Source organism: Bos grunniens, chromosome 26 (assembly GCF_055505025.1).
Source record: "Bos grunniens cultivar Pamir isolate PY7600 chromosome 26, Bosgru_T2T1.0, whole genome shotgun sequence".
NCBI lineage: Eukaryota > Metazoa > Chordata > Mammalia > Artiodactyla > Bovidae > Bos > Bos grunniens.
In genome coordinates, this window is record NC_141190.1 from 9,780,834 (window position 1) to 9,806,433 (window position 25,600).

General features: G+C 40.0%; 1 long non-coding RNA gene across 2 annotated transcripts; it reads left to right on the forward strand.

The window, feature by feature from the left end:
- The first annotated feature begins 16 nt into the window (after window positions 1–16).
- LOC147343986 (uncharacterized) lies at window positions 17–23,509 on the forward strand. Of its 2 annotated transcripts, none has more exons than XR_015155832.1 (4): window positions 17–177; window positions 667–770; window positions 6,826–6,920; window positions 23,395–23,509. It is a non-coding gene; the product is annotated as an uncharacterized LOC147343986 (long non-coding RNA). The 2 variants fall into 2 exon arrangements; XR_015155831.1 differs by lacking the exon at window positions 23,395–23,509 and adding an exon at window positions 18,157–18,503.
- Window positions 23,510–25,600: the final 2,091 nt, after the last annotated feature.

Here is a 25,600-nt window from a genome sequence, read left to right on the forward strand (position 1 = left end):
AAGAACGCTTCCGGCCGGAGTAGCGCCCCGCCCCCTCGGGCGGAGCATGCGCCGCCGTGGCCGAGTGCTTGAGGGGGTGTGTTTCCGGCTTTTAGAAGAGGTGGGCGGATTTGGCGGGTGCGAGGTCACCCACCAGATGTGTAACCTGCTGTCTGCTGAAGCGAACCTCTGAGTTGAGTTGAGTATCAGAGATAGAACTGGGGCAGGCGCTTGTCACGTAAAGTCCCTGCCCTGCTCGCAGCTCCGGTCGCAACACTGACAGATGCGGGAGCCTTCTTGAGAGTGCAAAGAAATGCTCAGTATTCTGAGTATTCAAAGAAGTTCTTTCTCGACTTCTACTTGGCCCTTACCTTGGCCCTTCACCGTCCCCCTGGCCTCCAAGCCCCGGTGCAAACCCACACGCTGCTGTTCTGTCCTTTAGCCAAAGCTCTAACGCGCATGGCCAACCCCCACCCCTCACCATCTGTCTTTCAGTTTTAGGGTGAGCTCACCCGCCTCCCCCTCGTCTGCGCAGACAAACACCTGGGGGTGGCGCCTTAAAATCTCGCTGCGAGAGGATTCTGTAGCCTATCCGGGCAGGCCTGATAGCAGGGACAAAATAGGGCATCTGTAACAGGTTTTGCATTTCGGTGACTTCCCTTTTTCTTTTCCCCTTCCCCTTTCCAGAATGAGACATGGTGAAAAAAGGTCCCCAGGGAGCAAATCTGAAAGCCGGCTTCTCCAGAACATAGACTGCCAGGGGGCGAGACGACTTTAGACACCGTCCCCAGGTATACCAGCATCACTTCCTTCAGACTGAGGCGGTGAGACTAAGAAGTAATAGAACAGTTCCTCTTACTACCCTCCTCGGAAGGCAGTTTGTGCCTCTCTACTTTAGACAGCATCCTTGATGGCTAAAATTCTACAGCCTGATTGTTGAATCTAGTGAATGCAAGCTTGTGATATTGTGAGGATAATAGGTACAGTTTACCGAATGTCTACTTATTGGTAGGCATATTGTCAGGCAGTTTGTTTCTATGGGAGCCTCTGGAGGGCTACAGTCCATGGGGTCTCAAAGAATCCGAAAGGACTGAACTCAGAGAGAGAGAGAGAGAGATTTCTATGCTTCACACCCATAACCTAAATTTCTCAAAATCCCCAATCCTCTAAAATAGCCATTATTTTATTTATTGTTTATAGATGAGCATATTTTAAAGCTTAGATATATTTTCCTAAGTTCATGCACCTAATAACTGACACAATTTCATTGGGACCTAGATCTGATTCAAATCCTACACTTTACATCCTCTCTTTGAAATAGTAATTTAATATCAGTTAAATTTTAAAATCAAGGTGAACGAGATAAAACCATGACATGATGAAATCTTAATTAAGACTTTAAAGAATAACGAAGGGATGACAGGAATATAATGAATATTTTGAAACTATGATTGAATTTATTGATGAATCAGTGGGGGCCTTAGAATCTAATACTGTAGGTGGTTCATGCTTTACATCGAAGCCTTTTTGTCTGTATTTTTGTTTAAAACCATAAATAAATTCTTAAAATGATATGAAGCTGGGTTTGGCAGTTCTCGACTGATTATTTAGAGAGGGTAATAAGACTCGGAGAACTACAGAATGGTTATGAGACCAAGATAATATTTACCAAAAAACACAAGCCATGTGTTCAGCAGTCTTGGAAGAGATTCTGCACTGGGTCCCTGGGATTATCCTCAATGTGAGTCATTGCTTGGGATGCTCATAGGAGAGTGCCTTGACAGAGCTTAAAGGTAGAAGTTATCAAAGGAAAGAACTTTAGATTTTGTGGCCCGTAAGGATAATCATACCCCCTGGTAAGGAAAATGAGCTGAGACATTCAAGGTGGTGATAGATTTCCATCGTCCACTGAATGAAACTGGGTTAACTAAGGCCCCCACTTGCCTTACTTTAAGAACCAGGATAACCAGCCTACCCAGTTGGTCTGACATTAAGGGGCTTTCTAGGACATAGAACTTTAAATGCTAGTACAGGGAAAGTCTCAGGCAAGCCATGAGGAGTTGGTCACCCTACTAGGGACATCTAAATGAAATCTAGAACCAGGTGGAGCTATCAGTATGGTTGCATCTAGACTCAAATCATCTGCTTGTATTTGGGGTACGGTTATTACCGTACACAGGTATTCCTATTGCACAGGAAAGGTAATTGTTGGATAAATTAATTAAGGCTGACTATAAAGAGTCTAGTCACTTCAGCTGAGTCCAACTCTTTGTGAACCCCTGGACTGTAGCCTCCCAGGCTTCTCTGTCCATGGGTTTCTCCAGGCAAGAATACTGGAGTGGGTTGCCGTTCCCTTCTCCAAGGGATCTTCCCAACCCAGGGATGGAACCCAGGTCTCCTGCATCACAGGCAGATTTTTTACCGCTGAGCCACCTGGGAAGCATCAAGAATCTACATGCCCCCAAATAAATATTGCTGCTCATGCCTTTTTCCCGTGGTTTAACTATAAATTAAGTACCTACATCTCTCCTTTTTTGGATCTAATTTTCATTTAGCAAATCCTTAGGAAGCCTTCTATGTCTGGGACGTAAGACATCAAATTACTGCCTTCCCTTATAATGCACATTCATTTCCAGCAATCATTAAATCAGCTATGTTCTTCCAGAATAGAACTGAGTGAACATATGCTTTTCATCCCGGGATAGCTTTATATAATCCCTGGCAGCACAAAGCACCATATTTGGCCCTCAGTAGGGGCTCAATAAATAATTCACTATGTGTAATATTAATCAGGAAATTATAACAACAGATTTCTGGTAGACCTTCTGAGCCTTCCCTCCGTGATTGTCAGAATCAAGATATTAAAAATAGTTATTATATTTACTGTAAAAAGTTTTTGTTTCTTTTTATCTTTTGTGGTTGGTCATTAATATTTTCTATTTCTTTCTGTTTTAGTTTTGTAAAGTTATGCTTTTCTAAGAATTTCTCCATTTCTTCCAGGTTGTCCACTTTATGGGCATATAGTTGCCATAGTAGTAGTCTCATGATCCTTTGTATTTCTGCATCGTCTAGTGTAACTTTTCCTTTTTAATTTTATTGATTTGAGTCTTCTCCATTTGTTCTTGATAAGTCTGGCTGATGTTTGGTCAATTTTGTGTATCTTCTCAAAGAAACAGCCTTAAGTTTTATTTATCTTTGCTATTATCTCCTTCATTTCTTTTTCATTTATTTCTTCTATGATCTCCATGATTTCTTTGCATCTACTAACTTTGGGGGAATTTTTGTTCTTTTTCTAGTTGCTTTACATGTAAGGTTAGGTTGTATATGTGATGTTTCTCTTGTTTGTTGAGGTAGGCTTGTGTTGCTATAAACTTCCCTCTTAGCTCTCATCCCATAGGTTTTGAGCTGTCATGTTTTCATTGTCATTTATTTCTAGGTATATTTTGATTTCTTCTTTGATTTCTTCAGTGTTCTCTTGGTTATTCAGAGACATATTGTTTTGCCTTCATGTGTTTGTGGTTTTTTTTTTTTTATATAGTTTTTTCCCCTGTAGTGATATCTAATCTTACATTGTTGTGGTCAGAAGATATATGAAATGACTTCAATTTTTTAAAATTTATCAAGGCTTGATCTGTGACCCCAGATGTGATCTGTGCTGGAGAATGGTAAAATCTACTGTTTTTGTATGAAATGCCCTGTAGATATCAATTAGGTCCAACTTGTCCATTGTATGATTTAATGCTTGTGTTTCCTTATTAATTTTCTATCTGGATGATCTGTCTGTTGGTGTGAGTAGGGTGTTAAAGTCCCCCACTATTATTGTGTTACTGTTGACTTCCCCTTTAGCATTTGCCTTCTGTATTGAGATGCTCGTATGTTGGGTGTATATATATATATATATATATATATTTATTTATATATAAATATATATATTTATTTATATTTATATTTATATTTATATAAATATATATTTATATATATATATATTTATATATATATAAAATTGTTATATCTTCTTCTTGGATTGATCCTTTGATCATTGTGTAGTGTCCTTGTCTCTTGTAATGGTCTTTATTTTAAAGTCTATTTTATGTGACATGATATTGCTACTCTTGCTTTCTTTTGACTTCCATTTGCATGGAATATCTTTTTCCAGCCCCTTACTTTCAATCTGTATATGTCCCTAGGTCTGAAAAGTGTCTTTTGTAGACAGCATATATTAAAGGTCTTATTTTTGTATCCATTCAGCAGATCTGTATCTTTTGGTTGGAGCATTTAACCCATTTACATTTAAGGTAATTATTGATATGTATGATCCTATTGCTTTGGATTTTTTTTTATAGGCTTTTCCTTCTCTTGTGTTTCCTGTCTAGAGCAGTTCCTTGATATTTGTTATATAGCTGATTTGGTGGTGCTGAATTCTCTTAACTGTTGCTTTTCTGAAAAGCTTTTGATTTCTCCTTCAAATCTGAATGAGTTCCTTGCTGGATAGAGTAGTTTTGGTTGTAGCTTTTTCCCTTTCATTGCTTTAAGTAAATCTGCCACTCCCTTCTGGCCTGCAGAGCTGATGTTGTTTGTTTATTTTTAAACTGTTTCCTCTTAAGACAGTTAATGGCAGTTCTCTCCTCAGGAAACTGAATTTTCCTTTGTTTTTGTTGGTTGGATGGAGGTGTGGTTAGTTTTCTCTGCAGCCAAGGTAAATCAATGCACTAGACCCTTGAAGTGGAGAAGGCAATGCAACCCACTCCAGTACTCTTGCTTGGAAAATCCCATGGACGGAGGAGCCTGGTAGGCTACAGTCCATGGGGTCGCTAAGGGTCGAACACGACTGAGCGACTTCACTTTCACTTTTCACTTTCATGCACTGGAAAAGAAAATGGCAACCCACTCCAGTGTTCTTGCCTGGAGAATCCCAGGGACAGAGGAGCCTGGTGGGCTGCCGTCTATGGGGTCACACAGAGTCGGACACGACTGACGCAGCTTAGCAGCAGCAGCAGCAGCAGCAGACCCTTGAAGAGGGAAGGGATTCCTTAGATTGGGAGCTGTAGAATTTCACTGTGAGTCTATTCACTTGAAAAACTTGGCAAAGTGCAGATTCCCAGGTCCCAGTCTTAAAAGGCTCCTATTTAACTGCTCTAGGTTTTGGTCCAAGTCTTTCTATTCTGAATAAGCATTTGAGATGATTTGGATATAGGTAGTTTGGGACCACACTTTGACAAACTTAGTATATAAAAGCGGAGAAGGCAATGGCAACCCACTCCAGGACTCTTGCCTGGAAAATCCCATGGACGGAGGAGCTTGGTAGGCTGCAGTCCATGGGGTCGCTAAGAGTCGGACACGACTGAGGGACTTCACTTTCACTTTTCACTTTCATGCATTGAAGAAGGAAATGGCAACCCACTCCAGTGTTCTTGCCTGGAGAATCCCAGGGACGGGGGAGCCTGGTGGGCTGCCGTCTATGGGGTTGCACAGAGTCGGACACGACTGAAGTGACTTAGCACTTAGCAGTATATAAAAGTCTTATATATAGTATATAAAGTATAAAAAAAACTCAGTATATAAAACTCTTAGTATATAGAACTCTTAGTATATAAAACTCATATATAAAATTATTAGTGATAATTTTGTATATATTTTTGTACAAATCTCTTTTGTCTCAGACCCAAAAGCTTATTTGATTCACTGAACCATTAAGCTAGCTGGGATACATTAAGAAATCAAGGCCAGGAAGCCTCATGACGAGATTCAGAATAAAACAGTCTTTGGAAAGAAAAATCTGAAATATTGGATAAATAAACATGGTAAACATGACTGTATTCATTGCTCATTAGAAATGATTCACTTGACAGTGATTTAGAAAGAGCAGAACTTCAAGAAATAGATAAAATTATATAGCAGTAGTTCTGTCAGTGTAAGAATCACTTGGTAACCTTGGTTCTTTTAAAAATATTTCATTGGAAAATAATGATCTTGATTATTACTTTGACAAGTTAAATAATAGAATGGGTGGAGGAAGAAAAGTAAAGCAAAGATATGAAGCTGTCTCTGAAGCCATGAAAGCACTGAGAAAGACTAATTTTGGGTGCTTGAAACTCTAGGAGAAAGAATAAGAGGGCATATCAAGGCAAAAATAATGGAAAATTAAAATTTCAACAGATTGTATCAAGTGGAAAGATGAATTGATAGCTTCATTCTATGAAAAGCACAGAGAGCCAAAAGACTCAATAGTAAGCTTCAAAGGATATTATAAATCTACCTTTCATGCCTTAATGTTTTTAAACTTTGTATATAATTTAAAATGAGTGTATACAGAAATTAGTGTATATGTAATTTTCTCATATCATACGGGTAGCAGTAATCCACATTCTTACATTGCTTCATAATCCTTTTTTGTCAAGGACTACTTCCAATTATGCATTTTTTTTTTTTACAGTTTATGCTACCAGAAAATATTTTCTAGAACTTACTTTTTAAAAATGTGCAGTATTTTGTTGTTTATCTTTAATACAGTACTAAAAATAGACTATTTAAGTGATTGTTGTTCTGTCACCAAGTTGTGTTCAAGTGATACTCTGTGAAAGGTCAGAATTGATCAACCCAGGGAACTGGTTGGGAAGGTGTCTAACCTTACTGTAGCCTTATTAGCAAGAGTTTTAAGGCATAAATGAAAGGGTAAACTCCCTAGAATTTATTTGGGCCCTTCCTAAATGCCCTTCCGTATAATTTTTTTTTTTTTTAATGGGAGAGGAGAAGGGAGGGCTTGGGTAAGAATAACAAAGATATGAATTCATTAGCCAAAACAGAAGAAACTGTAGTTGAAACATTAATTCTCAATTCCTGTAACAGCAGATTGATAGATGAAGCATAAAACAAGACCAGATGCTGTGGTTTCCAGGATGCACTTGGCTTCCCATCCCTTATAACCTGGAGCATTTTTTGCTGTAAGTAGGTCATTTGCTTGCTCTCATTTACCTGATTCTAGGAAAATGCCCTTGAAAGTATTTGGAAAATAAGACTTTCATTAAGCTTTTGCTTTTGCTTAGCATTTTAAAAGTTAAGATTGCATGAAACCTCTCCCAACCCCATTTCTCTATTAGCCAGAATAACCTGTAACCTTGAAGCATAAGTAAAACTGAAATAGACAAGAAAAATTCAAGATCTTTTATTTTTTAAGGACTTAAATTTATGTCCATAGCACTGGCATAGTACTCATCTCACAGAATTATAATTGAGGTTTGAGTTTCTCTGTTCTCCTATCAGTTGTGAACTTCTTGAGAAAAGAGGATGCCTAGGACATAGGAAGAAGTTAACGAATGTTTTAATTAGCTAATTCACCACCACCACCCCCCAGTCTGACATTTTGAATGGGGCAGACACCATTCTAATAGATTTACGGTGACTGGGAAGGGAAAAAGAGGAAAGAAAGACAAATGGTCCAAAGAAAAGGACATGTGCAGGACTTCCCTAGTGGTCCAGTGGTTCAGAATCTGCCTGACAGTGTAGGAGACATGAGTTCGATCCCTGGTCTGGGAAGATTCGACATGCCATGGGTTTACAGCCCGTGAGCCGCAACTACTGAGCCCCACTCTGGAGCCTGTTCTCAGCAGCAAGAGAAGACACTGCAATGATAAACACATGCACTGCAGTTAAGAGAATAGCCCCCTGCTCCCTGCCACCAGAGAAAGTTCATATGCAGCAACGAAAACCCAGCACAACCAAAAATAAATAAATAAATGAATAAAATCGTGACAAAGTTCAAATTTATAAAACAACAATAGCAGCAACAAAGAAAAGGACATGTGCAATCAAACCATTTTACTGATCATGATTATATTATCATCCTGTTGTGACAAATCTGTTCCTGATATGTCCACCAGAGACCAGTTTCATCAGGTATAGAGAGGTTTAAGAACATGGACCCTGCAGCCCAACAGAGTTGGCTTTGGATGTAAGGTCTGTTCTTTACTAGTTCTGTGACTCAGGGCAAATTATTAAGCTCTCTAAACCTCAAGTTCCTCATCTCTCGTACACGGACAAAAGCAGTATGCACGCCATGGAGTTACACTGAGAATTAAAGGAGACAGTGCCCGAAAGCACTGCATACTATTCTTGATATTTAGCAAGTGCTCAATAAACATGCCACTGAACTAGCTCAGATGTTATTTTGATTATACCGTGAAGTGATATTCTCTCATTTCCAGAAGTTTATATGAACAAAGATTCTTTCATATCTCTTTAGAATTTGTGTGAGCGCTTGTCAACCATGGCGTATTGTCTAGGAATGTTTATCTTCTCTGGCTTGTGAAGAGGTCTTGCCTCTGTCCCTTTGCCCTCTTAGTTCTTAGTTTTAATACACCCCTCTGGGTGAGTCTCACAGATTAGTATTCTATAAAGTATTAGTGATAGTTATGGAAAACCTGTAAGATTTCATCCTTGTGACTGCCCCATACAACTAAGTTATATTGATCAATCCATGAAAATGACTATCTGGATATTTCTCAGTTCACTGAAGACCATCATTAATATTGACTGTCATTCCCATCTGTCTAATAACAGCTGTTTATTGAGCTTACAGTTCTTACTCTCATAGAATTCTGAAGACTCATATATCTTGTGAAAATGCAAATCTTCATAGAACTGTTGATTTTTTTAAGTTAGAGATTTAACCTGTCTTTTATTCCCATTCATTATTTGTTTTGGGAAGACATCCTTACGTGGATTGCCTAGTGAGTTTTGTCCTGAAGAAAGAAATTAGTTCAATGGATGAAAGGGAGAAGCTGAACCAGATTTGAGATTTGAGGTCGATACTTTTCCATCTCTTATCATTTTGCAAATGGCAGCATTTTCATTACCCTTGAGGACTGTCATAACATGAGAGCTGCTATTTTTCAATGTAAAATTGAATTAATTTGAGCATAACATGTTTTTAAAAAATATTTACTATGTGCAACTCTTGGAAATGCTCCTAAAGTTGAGGGAGTTTTACTGAGCAAATACAATGCTATATCTGATTAGACACTGAGTACATGGCTTTCAAAGGCAAAAGCAACAGCAAAACTTGCTAATTTTAGATGTTTAGGGGTGAAATATCTACTAGGCCTTCTTTCATCTTAGGTCAAACAGTAGTGCACTAGCAAGCTAATGTTAGATTTGCCCTCCCCTCTAGTTTATGGCTAGTGTTTTTGGAACCAGAAAAACAAAACAAAGGGGTAAAAAAAGAAAGAAAGCAAAGTCTGTATGTAACTCGAGTTAGAGAAGTACAGGAACAAATATACCAAGTTGGCAGTGCTCAAAGTCCCATTCAACTTCAAAATAGTATACCTGATAGAGTTTCACAAACCTTTCTCCTTTCTAGCCTGCTCTTTATTAAGTTGAAATACCAAAACCATTCTGAGAGCTTTGAATACCCCTATAAAGTCTAGAGCCAGAGGCATGCCCCACTCCCATTTCTTTATATTTTCTGAGTTCCCAACGTCAGAAGAAGGGTCAGTAAAGGAAAGGAGACAAGGAAGTCAACTCCCCAGCAGTGTTTTCTTCCCCTTTGGTGTTTTGCAGAAAAGTTGAAGAGATGCCAGTGATTCTTAACCAACCAAAAGCAGCGTTAGAATTCTGTCTAGGTATTCTTAAACTCCTGACTGGGCAGTGTTCCACCTTCCACACTGCAGTCCATCTTTCATTCAATACTGTGTGCGTGCTAAGTTCCTCAGTTGTGTCCGACTCTTTGCAACCATAAAGACTGTAGCCTGCCAGGCTCTTCTGTCCATGAGATTGTTCAGGCAAGAATACTGGAGTGGATTGCCATGTGATCCTCCAGATGATCTTCCTGACCCAGGGATCGAACCCATTTCCTGTTTTGGCAGGTGGGTTCTTTACCACTAGCACCACCTGGAAATCCTACTTACGCTAGATAAATAGGCTCGCCATAGTTTATTATTGTGTTGTCCTCACAAGCTAGTATTCAAGGAGCCTTCCCTGACCACTTCCTTGGGACTCTTGGAAATAAACATAAAAACAGTTTAAATGACTGGTTAAAAACCTATGAAATACAGTTATTATTCTGGATGGGAGGGATTGGGGGCAGGGGAGGGGAGAGTAAATAATCATATGTCTTCAGTTGAGAACATCACAAGAATTTCCAGGACATGAACTCACATTCATAGGCCAAGAACAGAAGACAACTAAAAAAACCTCTGCAGAGGCACAACATTTCCTCTTCATTCCCTTGGAAGGTAGAGATCTATGATACTCCTTTTTAATAATCATCCCCAAATTCTGTTTCTGTGCCCAACACAATAAAGTGTTTCCAAGTACAGAGTGTCAGATAGGTGAAGAACAAACAGCCTCTGCAAAATAGTTTGAAGCATGTAAAAGGTAGATTATTGAGGGCAGTACTTAGGAAATGCTAAGTTATTTGAAATTATTGTGTCCTACATGATAGCTCTGTGACCTGTCTCATGTTAGGGAGCCTTTCGGGGTTTCCTCCTCTGAAACTGAAGTAGTTCTACAAGCTTCATAATTTCATGACTTGTTCCTTCTGTCCTGTATGAGAGAACTGTCTCAGAAGACCTTGTGTAGTAAGTAATCCTTTGTCAGTTACGATTTTGCCAGTCATAGTTTTGTCACAATGTGGTTTTCTCTTTGTATGCCTAAATTTTACAGTCTGTGATCTCTGTGTATGTATGTATGGTTGAGTTTAGTTCCTTGAAACCAAAGAACTTCATCACAGTTATCCCTACCCTCATCTCCATTCCTACCGCAATCTTAAAGTCAGATGGCAAGGGACAGGAAGTCGGCCGTTCTCATCCCCTCTGTATGTGATGAGGGGAGAATAACAGTTGGAGGCCAGGCCTAGAAAAACCATGCCCTTGTTTTCTGGAAAGACCAGATGGTTACTAAGAATGTTGCCAAGCTTGCAAAAATGATACCAGTGGGAAAAGCAAATACAGGAAAGTGTTGAATCTCAATAAAGGCTATATCAAGAACTTTAAAAAAAGAAGTGTGGTTAACATAAACTCCATCTTCCACAGAAGATCATGGCTTTCAGAATATTAGCTCATGAACAACTAAGGAAAAAGATTCTTTTCTGCTTTTATAACTAATTTTGTTGTTTTATTCTCTTGAAAATTCCCTACCCTTGGACTCCCAATCAAGGTTTTATCTACATAGCACTTCTCTGGAATGTAATCATCTCCGTCACCAGTCGGTGAGAGATTACCGTAACAAATACTGAAAACACGCACATAGATCCTCATGAATAATGTTTTTGAGAGCTAGCCAAAAAGGAAGACATAGGTTTACCTTTATTTGTGTGTTTATTTGTAGTTTTATTAAGAGAAAAAACATTTTCAGTCAGTTCAGTCGTTCAGTTGTGTCCAGCTCTTTGCGACCCCATGAACCGCAGCACGCCAGGCCTCCCTGTCCATCACAAACTCCCAGAGTTCACCCAAACCCATGTCTCTTGAGTCCGTGATGCCATCCAACCATCTCATCCTCTGTCATCCACTTCTCCTCCTGCCCTCAATCTTTCCCAGCATCAGGGTCTTTTCAAATGAGTCAGCTCTTTGCATCAGGTGCCCAAAGTATTGGAGTTTCAACTTCAACATCAGTCCCACCAATGAACACCCAGGACTGATCTACTTTAGGATGGACTGGTTGGATCTCCTTGCAGTCCAAGGAACTCTCAAGAGTCTTCACCAACACCACAGTTCAAAAATATCAATTCTTCGGTGCTCAGTTTTCTTTATAGTCCAACTCTCACATCTATACATGACCACTGGAAAAACCATAGCCTTGACTAGACAGACCTTTGTTGACAAAGTAATGTCTCTGCTTTTCAATATGCTGTCTAGGTTGGTCATAACTTTCCTTCCAAGGAGTAAGCGTCTTTTAATTTCACGGCTGCAGTCACCATCTGTAGTGATTTTGGAGCCCCACAAAATAAAGTTAGCCACTGTTTCCACTGTTTCCCCAGCTATTTGCCATGAAATGATGGGACTGGATGCCATGATCTTCGTTTTCTGAATGTTGAGCTTTAAGCCAACTTTTCACTCTCCTCTTTCACTTTCATCAAGAGGCTCTTTAGTTCTTCACTTTCTGCCATAAGGGTGGTGTCATCTGGATATCTGAGGTTATTGATATTTCTCCTGGCAATCTTGATTCCAGCTTATGCTTCCTCCAGCCCAGCGTTTCTCATGATGTACTCTGCATATAAGTTAAATAAGCAGGGTGACAATATACAGCCTTGACGAACTCCTTTTCCTGTTTGTTCCATGTCCAGTTCTAACTGTTGCTTCCTGACCTGCATACAGGTTTCTCAAGAGGCAGGTCAGATGGTCTGTTATTCCCATCTCTTTCAGAATTTTCCACAGTTTATTGTGATCCACACAGTCAAAGGCTTTAACATAGTCAATAAAGCAGAAATAGATGTTTTTCTGGAACTCTCTTGCTTTTTCCATGATCCAGTGGATGTTGGCAATTTGATCTCTGGTTACTCTGCCTTTTCTAAAACCAGCTTGAACATCTGGAAGTTCATGGTTCATGTATTGCTGAAGCCTGGCTTGAATAATTTTAAGCATTACTTTACTAGCGTGTGAGATGAGTGCAATTGTGCGGTAGTTTGAGCATTCTTTGGCATTGCCTTTCCTTGGGACTGGAATGAAAACTGACCTTTTCTAGTCCTGTGGCCACTGCTGAGTTTTCCAAATTTGCTGGAATATTGAGTGCAGCACTTTAACAGCATCATCTTTCAGGATTTGAAATAGCTCAACTGGAATTTCATCACCTCCACTAGCTTTGTTCATAGTGATGATTCCTAAAGCCCACTTGACTTCACATTCCAGGATGTCTGGCTCTAGGTGAGTGATCACACCATGGTGATTATCTGGGTCATGAAGATCTTTTTTGTATAGTTCTTCTGTGTATTCTTGCTACCTCTTCTTAATATCTTCTGCTTCTGTTAGGTCCATGCCATTTCTGTCCTTTATTGAGCCCATCTTTGCATGAAATGTTCCCTCGGTATCTTTAATTTTCTTGAAGAGATCTCTAGTCTTTCCCATTCTATTGTTTTCCTCTTATTTCTTTGCACTGGTTACTGAGGAAGGCTTTCTTATCTCTCCTTGCTATTCTTTGGAACTCTGCATTCAAATGGATATATCTTTCCTATTCTCCTTTGCTTTTTGCTTCCCTTCTTTTCACAGCTATTTGTAAGGCCTCCTCAGATAGCCATTTTGCTTTTTTGCATTTCTTTTTCTTGGGGATGGTCTTGATTCCTGTTTCCTGTACAATGTCACGAACCTCTGTCCATAGTTCATCAGGCACTCTGTCTTTCAGATCTAGTCCCTTAAATCTATTTCTCACTTCCACTATATAGTCATAAGGGACTTGATTTAGGTCATACCTGAATGGTCTAGTGGTTTTCTCCACTTTCTTCAATTTAAGTCTGAATTTGGCAATAGGGAGTTCAAAATCTCATTCTCTAGGTAGTGCATTCAGGAGTAAATAACTCCACACTTGTTCTGCGTAGTCCAATTTATTGTTAATTTTGTTGTCTGTTAACATACTGGGAGTTATGTTAATCTAGAACACATCTCTGTCACAGATAACAAACCAGCATTCATACAGGTAGGACACATCATTTACCTTGATGAAGACAGTGTTATAGAAATAATTAGGAAGATCTAGTTATATTATCTAGAAAGATAGAATTTCAAGGAATCACACTCTTTCAGGATCAAAAGGAATATTAAAGTCATTGCATCTTCAACCAAAGACAGTATGGAACTGTAGAAAGACTGTATGCTCTGGAATCAGAGGACCTGGATCAAATCACAGCTTTGCAACTTAGCTGTGTGTTTGGGGTAATTTACTTAACATCCTTGAGCCTAGTTTCCTTACCTATAAAATGGGAATAGTGACTACATTATAGGGTTGTTGAAAGGATTGAAGATAATGTATGTAAAAGACAGACATAATAAACATTAGTAAATGACTGTGGTTGTTGTGAACATAAATGTCATTAAGCTTATTTGAATGTTCCCAGTGACAAGGAATTCACTAATTGTTCAGGTAGCCCATCTCTTAGTTACTCTTCAGAGTTAGTCCTTCCTTTTGCTGAGCCTAAATCTTTTCCCCTAGAATTTTTATCTATGGTTCTCAATCTTGCCTGTAAGGCTGAACAGAATAACCCTGTAAATCAATTAAGCATGTGATCTAGAAAGTAATATATACTTTAAGAAAGGTGTGACCAGTATGGACACTAGAGGTTTGTCAACACAATTTAGGATCAAACTAGCTTCTTTTTTTCCTGAAACCCACTCTTTTAATATCTGTTAGTTAAAGTATGTCTGTCTTTTGCACTGGATAGAGCTGTAGCCATAGCTTGAGTCCTGCGTGCTGTACCTGTCAAGAGTTTTGAGAGAGACTCAAGTCCAGAAACTTACAATTAAATCTTTATTGTATTAATTAACAAATTGACAAAATTCCACTTGAGACATACAAATAGAATTTGAGTATTTAATCATATGTAATGTGGCATACCTGTAAGGTCACGTAGCCAAAAGTGGAAAAGAACATAGTGCTCTTTATTGAACAAACACCAAAATGGTATTTAATATATGTCAAGCACTGCTATAAGTGCTTTTCACATATTAAAGTATTTAATTCTCAACTAATAATAACCCTATGAATTAAATATTATTATCTTCAGAAAAGGAAAATGCGGCACAGAAAGATTAAGCAACTTATCCAGGTTGAATAGCTAGTAAGTAGCAGAATTTGAATCTGAATTCTAGCTAGTAAGAGCTAGAATTCGAACCAGGTTGTCTAGTTCCAGAGTCTGTGTTCATACAAATGCCCTGTTCCCAAATTTGTCAAAATTTAGAAAAATTCTATTACATGGATTATTCAGACTCCTTAAAAGCAAGAAAAACGCTGCTGGATTTACAACCTACTGTATAAAAGCACTATTAGAGTATACTTTTTGAGTGATATGGATTTGATTTATGAGAATACAAAACATTGACTGGAAACAATATCTAGCCTCATTCATTCTGATTCAGACTATGCTTCTAATGATTGATTTTATATTTTAGCTATATAATAAAGAGGGAATTGATGAATGCCTCTGAGTTTTGGTCTTCTGTTATATACTTATTCTGCTGAATATTGTTTTCAAATATTAAGACAGCAATACATCATGTAGAGTTTTATTTTTAAATTAACATGAAGTTGATGATGTGTACATACTTGCATGAGTGTACAGTTCTTTAATTTAATACAATAGATTCATATAACCACTGCCAAAATCAAGATATCTGACAGTTTCATTATCCTAAGAAGCTCCATTGTATTACCCCTTTGTAGTTCCCTCCTCAACCCTTGGCAGCCGTGGATCTAATCTCCATCACTATTAGTTTTTTCTTTTTGAGAATGTTATATGTAAATTCAGTCATACAGTATGTAACTTTTTGAGACTGACTTCTTTACGTAGCATGCCTTTGAGATTCATCTGAGATGTTGCATATGTCGATGCGTTATTCATTTTCATTGCTGAGTAGTATTCCATTGTAGAAATGTACTGCAGCTTGTCTACTCATTTGTTGAAGGATATTTAAGTTGTTTCCAGTTTTTGGTAATTGTGAATAGACCTGCTATAAACATTTGTGTGTAGATTCTTGTGTGAACAGAAGTTTTTATTTCCTTAAAGTGAATACCCAGTAGTGGGTTCTCTTGGAGAAGGCGATGGCTCCTCACTCCAGTACTTCTGCCTGGAAAATCCCGTGGACGGAGGGGCCTGGTGGGCTGCAGTCCATGGGGTCGCTAAGAGTCAGGCACGACTGAGAGACTTCACTTTCACTTCTTACTTTAATGCATTGGAGAAGGCAATGGCACCCCACTCCAGTTCTCCCGCCTGGAAAATCCCGTGGACGGAGGAGCCTGGTGGGCTGCAGTCCATGGGGTCGCTAAGAGTCAGGCACGACTGAGAGACTTCACTTTCACTTCTCACTTTCATGCATTGGAGAAGGAGGCGGCAGCCCACTCCAGTGTTCTTGCCTGGAGAATCCCAGGGACCGAAGCCTGGTGGGCTGCCGTCTATGGGGCCGCACGGAGTCGGACACGACTGAAGCGACTTAGCAGCAGCAGCAGCAGCAGCAGCAGTAGGTTTGCTAGGTCATTGTTTTTATGAGAGACTCATGTGTTCAAGAGTATTTTTAACTTTATAAGAGAATGCCAAACTGTTTTCCCCAATCACTATTCCGTTCTGCATTTCCATGAGAATGTATGAGCATTCTATTTGTTTTGCATCCTCACCAGAACTTGTTATTATCAATATTTAAAATTTGAGGTGTTCTAAAAGGTACCTCATTATGATAATGTACTGTATAGTACATGGTCTGCACATACTATAGTAGTATTTACTACTGTAAAAAATAAACAAACCTGTGAGTTAGTGGACCTGTGCAGTTCAAACTCGAATTGTTTAAGGGTCAACTGTGTTCAGTTTTATCTGTTGTGGTTTTCTATGCATGCATGCATGCGTGCTAAGTTGCTTCAGTTGTATCTGACTCTGTGACCCCATGGACTGCAGCCCACCAGGCTCCTCTGTCTATGGAATTTTTCAGGCAAGAATACTGGAGTGGGTTGCCATGCCCTCCTCCAAGGGATCTTCCCAACCCAGGGATCCGAGACTCTATGTTTACCTGCATTGGCAGGCAGGTTCTTTACCATAGTGCTATGTGGGAAGCCTGATTTGACAATATGTCTTTATTAAAATATAAGTGTTTATTATTCACAATTTCCTTAGAATAAATATATTTTAGCACTTTAAGTACATGTAGAAGTGTTTGCATCATTTAGATACCTTTACACTCCCTTCTTTATGTTATAGTTGTGTTGTAGATTTCATTTGCATACATTGAAAACATACATTGGAACTCGAAAATAGTCTATTTTATTTACCTATTTACTATTTCTCTTCTTCATGTTCCAAGTTTCCTTCTGGTATACTTTGCCTTCTATCTAAAGATACTCCTTTACTAATTCTTTAGAGCAGGTCTTCTGGAAGTGAATTATCTTTGTTTTCCTTCTCTGAGAATGTATTTATTTGAACTTCATGAAGGAATCTTTGCTGGATTTAGAAACTCCAGGTTGACAGGGTTGTTTTTATTTCCCTAGCACCTCAAGTTGTCCCACTTAATCCTACCCTTCATGAATCCTGATAAGAATTTTCCAGTCATTTGAAATTGTTGTTCCCCCTGTAAGTAACGTGTCATTTTCTTTCTAGCTGCTTTAAAGATTTTTTTTTCTTCAATTTTCATCAGTTTGATTATGATATATTTGGGCATGAGCTTTTTGGGATTTATCCTGTCTTCTTGAATCTGTAAGTTTATGTTTTTCGCCAAACTTGAGAACTTTTCGGTCCTTTTTATCAAATGTATTTTACTGCATTGTATTTTTTTTCTCCTCTTCTTCTGACCTCCAGTGGCAAATACTAGATCTTTCGGTTTTGTCCCACTCATCTTTGAGGTGCTGTTCATTCTTTTTCCCACCCTGTGTTTTTTACTTTGTTCAAATTGAGTGATTTTTGTTGTTATCTTCAAATTCACTGACTCTTTCCTGTGTCATCTCCATTCTGTGATTGAAGCCATTCAGTGGCTTCTCTTTTATTTTACTTACTGTAGTTTAAAATTTTTATTTGTTTATTTATATGGCTGTGTTGGGTCTTAGTTGTGACACAGGAGATCTTTGCTGTGTCATGTGGGATCTTTCATTGTGGCACATGGACTGTACCATGCAGTTCTGCTCATTTTGCTTGCTGGTAGGTTATGCTCAAAATCCTTCAAGCTAGCCTTCAGCGATACATGAACTGAGAACTTCCAGATGTACAAGCTAGGTTTAGAAAAGACAAGAGGAACCAGAGATCCAGTTGCCAGCTGGTACACAGGCTTCATTGCTCTGCAGCATGTGAGATCCTAATATCCCAACCTGGTATCAAACCCATGTCCACCACATTGAAAGGCAAATTCCCAACCACTGGACAATCAAGGAAATTCTTATTTATTAAATTAAAATTATTCCATTTTGTTTTCCAAAGGGAACATTACATTTTCCTAAAAATTTTTCAGTTCTGAAATGTTAGTTTAGTTCTTCATATCTTCTACTTCTTTGCGTTCCTTTCAGGAGTGTTTTCTCTTACTTCCTGCTGCTGCTGCTAAGTCACTTCAGTTGTGTCCAACTCTGTGCGACCCCATAGACGGCAGCCCACCAGGCTGCCCCATTCCTGGGATTCTCCAGGCAAGAACACTGGAGTGGGTTGCCATTTCCTTCTCCAACGCATGAAAGTGAAAAGTGAAAGTGAAGTCGCTCAGTCGTGTCCGACTCTTCGAGACCCCATGGACTGCAGCCCACCAGGCTCCTCCGCTCATGGGATTTTCCAGGCAAGAGTACTGGAGTGGGGTGCCATTGCCTTCTCTGCTTACTTCCTAGTATGCTTTAATAATAACTGCATTAAAGCCTTCATTAGCTGATTTCAGCATCTGTGTTATCTAAGTGTTGGCCCCTGAATTGTCTTTCCCCAAAGAAAGGCAATGCCAAAGAACGCTCAAACTACTGCACAATTGCACTCATCTCACACGCTAGTAAAGTAATGCTCAAAATCCTCCAAGCCAGGCTTCAGCAATATGTGAACCGTGAACTTCCTGATGTTCAAGCTGGTTTTAGAAAAGGCAGAGGAACCAGAGATCAAATTGCCAACATCCACTGGATCATGGAAAAAGCAAGAGAGTTCCAGAAAAACATCTATTTCTGCTTTATTGACTATGTTAAAGCCTTTGACTGTGTGGATCACAATAAACTGTGGAAAATTCTGAAAGAGATGGGAATACCAGACCACCTGATCTGCCTCTTGAGAAATTTGTATGCAGGTCAGGAAGCAACAGTTAGAACTGGACATGGAACAACAGACTGGTTCCAAATAGGAAAAGGAGTTCGTCAAGGCTGTATATTGTCACCCTGTTTATTTAACTTATATGCAGAGTACATCAGGAGAAACGCTGGACTGGGAGAAACACAAGTTGGAATCAAGATTGCCGGGAGAAATATCAATAACCTCAGATATGCAGATGACATCACCCTTATGGCAGAAAGTGAAGAGGAACTCAAAAGCCTCTTGATGAAAGTGAAAGTGGAGAGTGAAAAAGTTGGCTTCAAGCTCAACATTCAGAAAACGAAGATCATGGCATCTGGTCCCACCACTTCATGGGAAATAGATGGGGAAACAGTGGAAACAGTGTCAGACTTTATTTTTCTGGGCTCCAAAATCACTACAGATGGTGACTGCAGCCATGAAATTAAAAGACGCTTACTCCTTGGAAGGAAAGTTATGACCAACCTAGATAGCATATTAAAAAGCAGAGACATTACTTTGCCAACAAAGGTTCATCTAGTCAAGGCTATGGTTTTTCCTGTGGTCATGTATGGATGTGAGAGTTGGACTGTGAAGAAGGCTGAGCGCCGAAGAATTGATGCTTTTGAACTGTGGTGTTGGAGAAGACTCTTGAGAGTCCCTTGGACTGCAAGGAGATCCAACCAGTCCATTCTGAAGGAGATCAGCCCTGAGATTTCTTTGGAAGGAATGATGCTAAAGCTGAAACTCGAGTACTTTGGCCACCTCATGCGAAGAGTTGACTCATTGGAAAAGACTCTGATGCTGGGAGGGATTGGAGGCGGGAGGAGAAGGGGACGACAGAGGATGAGGTGGTTGGATGGCATCACTGACTGGATGGACGTGAGTCTGAGTGAACTCTGGGAGTTGGTGATGGACAGGGAGGCCTGGCGTGCTGCGATTCATGGGGTCGAAAAGAGTCGGACATGACTGAGCAACTGATCTGATCTGATCTGATGTGAGTTTAGATTTTCCTGGTTGTTTTTATGCTGAATGATCTTTTTAATTAATCTGTTAATTAAGTTATTTTTGGCTGCGCTGGGTCACTGCTGTGCTGGGCTTTCTCTAGTTGTGGTGAGCAGAGGCTGCTCTAGTTGTGGTGCGCAGGTGTCTCACTGCAGTGACATCTCTTGTTGTGGCCTGCAGGCTCTAGATCATGGGCTTCAGTAGCTGTGGGTACATGGGCTTAGTTGCCCTGTGGCATGGGGAATCCTCCTGGAGCAGTGATTGAACCTGTGTGCCTGCATTGGCAGGTGGATTCTGCTGTATCTCCAGGGCAGTCCCATGAATAATTTTTAATTGTATCCTAGACATTTAAAATATTATAAGACTCTCAGTTTTGCTGAAATCCTGTGGAGAATATTGATTTTTTGTTTGTTTGTTTTAGCAGGCAATAGAGCTGGTTGTGTTCAGGCCACAAATTTCAACCAAACTTTTATAGTTTGCAGTTTCAAAGTCAATTTTGTTTTCAAAATATTTGCAGTGCTATTAGGATCTATCTCCTATGTGTGCCACACCCATTTTGGGCCATGTGCAGTGGTAGATCCTTTAGTTTAATCGCGAAGTCTTTGTTATGCTGTTTAAGATCAGATCCACCTCTGTAGCTTGAAGGTGAGCCTAGGTGTTTACACTCACCTTCATTTACTTTCCTGAGCTCTCCCTGTCCATGATGTCTGGTGCTTTCTGGTTTCCTATGCTTCCTCACTTAGCCTTGCAGCCAGAAGGCTAGTGATTCAGTGATCTTGCTCTGGTGCCTACTCTCTGGAACTGTGCCATGTCCAGGGCCATCAGTAAATGGACAGAGGGGGAAAAAAATCAACTGGCATTCTGCCCATTCTCCTGAGACCACAGTTTTTCCACAGAGGAAAGTTCCTCTCTCTAAGATTTTGGTGCCCGTTGTAGTCATTGCCACTGCTGGGCTGGCAGAATTTCCTGAGCTCTAGGGCACTAGAGAAAGTTGTTGTTGTTCAGCTGCTAAGTAGTGTCCAACTCTTTGAGACCCAGTGGACTGCAGCACACCAGTCTTCCCTGTCCTTCACTGTCTTTCCAGAGTTTGCTGAAACTCACGTCCATTGAGTAAGTGATGCCATCCAACCATCTCATCTTCTGTTGTCCCCTTCTTCTCTTGCCCTCAATCTTTCCCAGCATCAGGGTCTTTTCCAATGAGTTGGCTATTCCCATCAGGTAGCCACAGTGTTGGAGCTTCACCTTCAGCATCAATCCTTCCAATGAATATTCAAGGCTGATTTCCTTTAGGATTGACTGGTTTGATTTTCCTTGCTGTCCAAGGGACTCTCAAGAGTCTTGTCCAACACCACAGTTTGAAAGCATCAACAGAGACAAGAACAAAAAATGGCAGATTTCTCATAATCTTTCTGAGCATTAGGAGATGCTAGTCCTGCTCTTTAAGCCAGAACTAGAGGGCTTTTCCCAAAACTAGACTGATACCTTTAAAGAGCAAATTTTTTTTTGTTTAGTTATAACATTCTACAAATATATGTATTTTGATAACTTTAATATGTCTGTATTTTGATTTAATATACTGCTTGATTATTTGGTTCCTAGTCCCCTTAACTAAATTTGCTTAATGTTTCACTGTAAATAACCTCAAGGCTAAGTGACCTAGGTCCTGTTTGGGCCAATTTTAGGTCTTTGGGAAGCTTACTTCAAAGACGTATGAGTAGAAGCCCAAAGTTCATTTCTTTCACTTACAGCATAGGAAAATTTGAGAAATCGGAGTAATGCTGAATAAATATATGTAACTGAATATAAGGAAGATAAAGGAAATTTGCTTATCTTTTACAGATACTAGTTTTAAATAAATTCATGTAAGAAAATAAGATAAATCACTAATAATTCTTAACCCATAAAAAAGAAGAACAAGGCCACCTAATTGGAGAGGAACTAGGCTAGAACTAGGCTATTGTCTCAAATGGGCTGAAGACTCTAGATCGATGAGCTTTGGTACTTGAGGCAATTTAATGTTATGCTCCATTGCTTCTCACCAGATGGACTTCTTTCTTTTCTTTCAGTCCCCTGCTAATCTTTTCCATCTCATCTGTTCCCTTTTCTTTTCCCCTTCTTCATAATTTTGTTCCATCTATGAACTTGGTTAATCAGTAGAACAGGATTTAAAGAAGCAGCTGATCCTTGAAGGGAGGGCCTTTCCTTTATCCACCTTCATCCCCCATTTTTTCCTTGTACTCTATTTCATTCCCATTCCTCACCTACCTTCCCATAGGGTCCTTCCCCCCATGTTTGTGCTTTAGTTCTGCCACTGTTGGCTAGAAGACATGGCTTAACTCTGCTTGGATTACTTGGAATTAAAAAGGTTATTACTTATTCTAGAATAATAATATTGTAGTTTCCCTCTTCTACACTGTAGTTTTATTAAAGCATTACATTGTTCCAGAGTTAATAAAGATAATTTGTGAAATCAAATCTCAGTTGTGATTTGGCCACTTCCATTTTAGAGACAAAAGGCAAATGTTAAGACTTCCCTGGCGGTCCAGTGGTTGGGAACCTGCGTGCCAGTGCAGGGAGCACAGGTTCAGTCTTTGGTCTGGGAAGATTGCCGCACATGCCGTGGGGCAGCGAAGCCGATGCACCGCAACTATTGAATTCCACGCACCTGGAGCTAGTGCTCTACGACAGGAGAAGCCACTACAGTGAGAAGCCTGCACACCGCAAAGAGAGAGGAAGCCCCACTCGCTGCAAGGAAGAGCCAGCGCAGCCAAAAATAAATAAATAATTTTAAAAGAGAAATGTTAGAAAATGATAATTTTGTTAGAACTTGGTGGAAAGAAACGTTAGCCTCTTGAATAAAATTAGGAGTCCACATTCTGGGGAATTTGGTTATTTTTATGGTGTAACTGAGGAAAAGATACATTACTATGTTTGCTTTATGATTAAAAAGGCCTCAGAGACCTTTTTTTCTTCTTTCCTTCAGGGCACAGATTATTAACTAAGTCTGACATCTGCTCTGTTAATGTTCCCTTTGGGAAACAAAATGGAAATAGTGATTAAGGTCTTTGCTGATAATGTTCCAACCAAAGTATAGAAAGAAAGGTTTATATAATGTGACATGGTAACAACATATATGGGTGATATTATTATCTGAGGATTGTACTATATCCAGCTGGTAAGTTATATTTGTATGTTTAAGTATATATTTGAGACCATGTGCAGTCTTTTAGTCACTGAATTTATAAATACTTAACTGAGAGTCTATCTGATACATAAAAAAAAACTATGCTAGGCATTGTGAGAAGTACAGAGATTTACACCTTTGTATAAAGAATTGTTTTTTTAACCTCCAAGAAACTCCAGTGGGAAATGGGACATTGAACCAAAGACTGAGGTGCAGTTAGGAGTTGACAGTGCTTCAACTAGAGAGACTAGAGGTATACTGTACCTTCTGACAACTGTCAAATGAGGCTGATTCTTGAGAAGCCCTGTGACTTTGCTCTTCGTAGAGTTCAACTGGGCCTGTCTTCATAGAAGACATTTTTCAGGAAGCTATTCTAGTCCATGGAGGAGGTGACATCTCCTGAACCTGGTCCCCACAGAGAATTTTGAATGGGAGGAAAAGGAGATGGTATGTATTCTTGCTTATGTCATAATGCTGGACACATGACTTAAGAATGTGGCAGGTCAATGTGACTGGATCATTTCATTACCGCACTTTAGAGTGACTCAGAGGCAAATGCAGCTTGTTTAAACTCTTAACTGAAGCATTGGTATGATGTAAGATTATAGCAGTAAAAGATATAAAATGACTACTTATTGGGGACATCCTGAAGGACCGGGGGAATCCTTATTTTCTTACCATCTCTCATCTTGCAGTTGTTGATAGTAATTCATCATATCTCAAATAACAGGGAAGGCATCAGAGGTAGCAATAAGGAGAATACAACCAAATAACATATAGGATCTAAACTCAATAAAAACAGCAATAGTGATCACTTATGTAGTGTTTACTATGTGCCAGACTTGTTCTAGGTAATATATGCACATATCCTCACCTAATTCTCATAACAACCCTGTGAAGTAGGTACTGTGTTTTTGTTTTTTTTTTTAATGATTTATTTTTGGCTGTGCTGGGTCTTCATTGCTGCATGGGCTTTTCTCTAGTTGTGACGACTGAGGACTACTCTTCATTGCGGTGCCAGGGCTTCTCATTGTGGTGGCTGCTCTTATTGTGGAGCACAGGGTTTAGGGCATGTGGGCTTCAGTAGTTGTGGCTGTACTGTGCTTGCCCCGTCGTGTCTGACTCTTTGCAACCCCATACACTGTAGCCCACCAGGCTCCTCTGTCCGTGGGGATTCTCCAGGCAAGAATACTGGAGTGGGTTGCCATGCCCTCCTCCAGGGGATCTTCCTGACCCAGGGATTGAACCCTCATCTCTTATGTCTCCTGCATTAGCAATTGAGTTCTTTACCATTAGCGCCACCTGGGAAGCCCAAGTGTAATTGTGGCACTTGGGCTCAATAGTTGTGGTTCCCAGGCTCTAGAGCACAGTCTCAATAGTTACAGCCCACAGGCTTAGTTGTTCTGCAGCACGTGCGATCTTCCTGGACCAGCGATCAAACCCATGTCTCCTGCATTGGCAGGTGGGTTCTTTACCACTGAGCCACCAGGGAGGCCCTGAGGTAGGTACTATTATTATCCCCATTTTACAGATGAGGACGTGGGGATATGAGAGATTATGTAGCTCCCTGAAGATCCCACAACTGTTAAGTGGCAGGGTAATATTTGAGAGCAGACAGTCTGACTCCAGAAACGGTGCTTTTAACCTCCATGCTAACTAACCTTTCAAGGAATTTATAATCTCAGTATACAGAGTTCAGTACCTCCCCTTTCAGGGTAAGGCAGTGAGGAATGGTATATGCTGCTGCTGCTAAGTCACTTCAGTCGTGTCCGACTCTGTGCGACCCCATAGATGGCAGCCCACCAGGCTCCCCCATCCCTGGGATTCTCCAGGCAAGAACACTGGAGTGGGTTGCCATTTCCTTCTCCAATGCATGAAAGTGAAAAGTGAAAGTGAAGTCGCTCAGTCGTGTCTGACTCTTAGCGACCCCATGGACTGCAGCCTTCCAGGCTCCTCTGTCCATGGGATTTTCCAGGCAAGAGTACTGGAGTGGGGTGCCATCGCCTTCTCCAGGGATGGTGTATAGGGAAGCAAAATTGACTCAGATTATGTGTTTCCTATAAACTAACACCAAGGGTGTCTGACTCAAGAAATGTTTTCTAGTTTGTGCTCCAGAGAGAATGGAGTTATTCTCTCCATTTAATACTCTCCAGAGAGTATTAAATGCAGCAGAATGTTGGATATGTTTACCAGTGGATATCCATTTAGTTTCATTTTATGGCCACAGCTACAATCCTGCATCTTCCTTTCATATATGCATTATGAGGATTAATGATTACATCAGCCTGATAACATTTTCTTTTCCCCCTTGCTGTGTCCTTTGGTGGAGGTACTTGTATGAAGGCTGCTTTACTATGGAGGTGTGGTTCTATATGGGCATGCTTGGGGAACTGAGGGGATGGACCTGCTGAGAGAGTACTTACAGAATACCAGAAACCTTAGGGAGAAAATTCCTGGGTGTTGGAAATTGCAGAAATGATAATAAAGCTTCAGTTATTTCAGGAGAGGGATGATTTCAGTACTTGTGATAC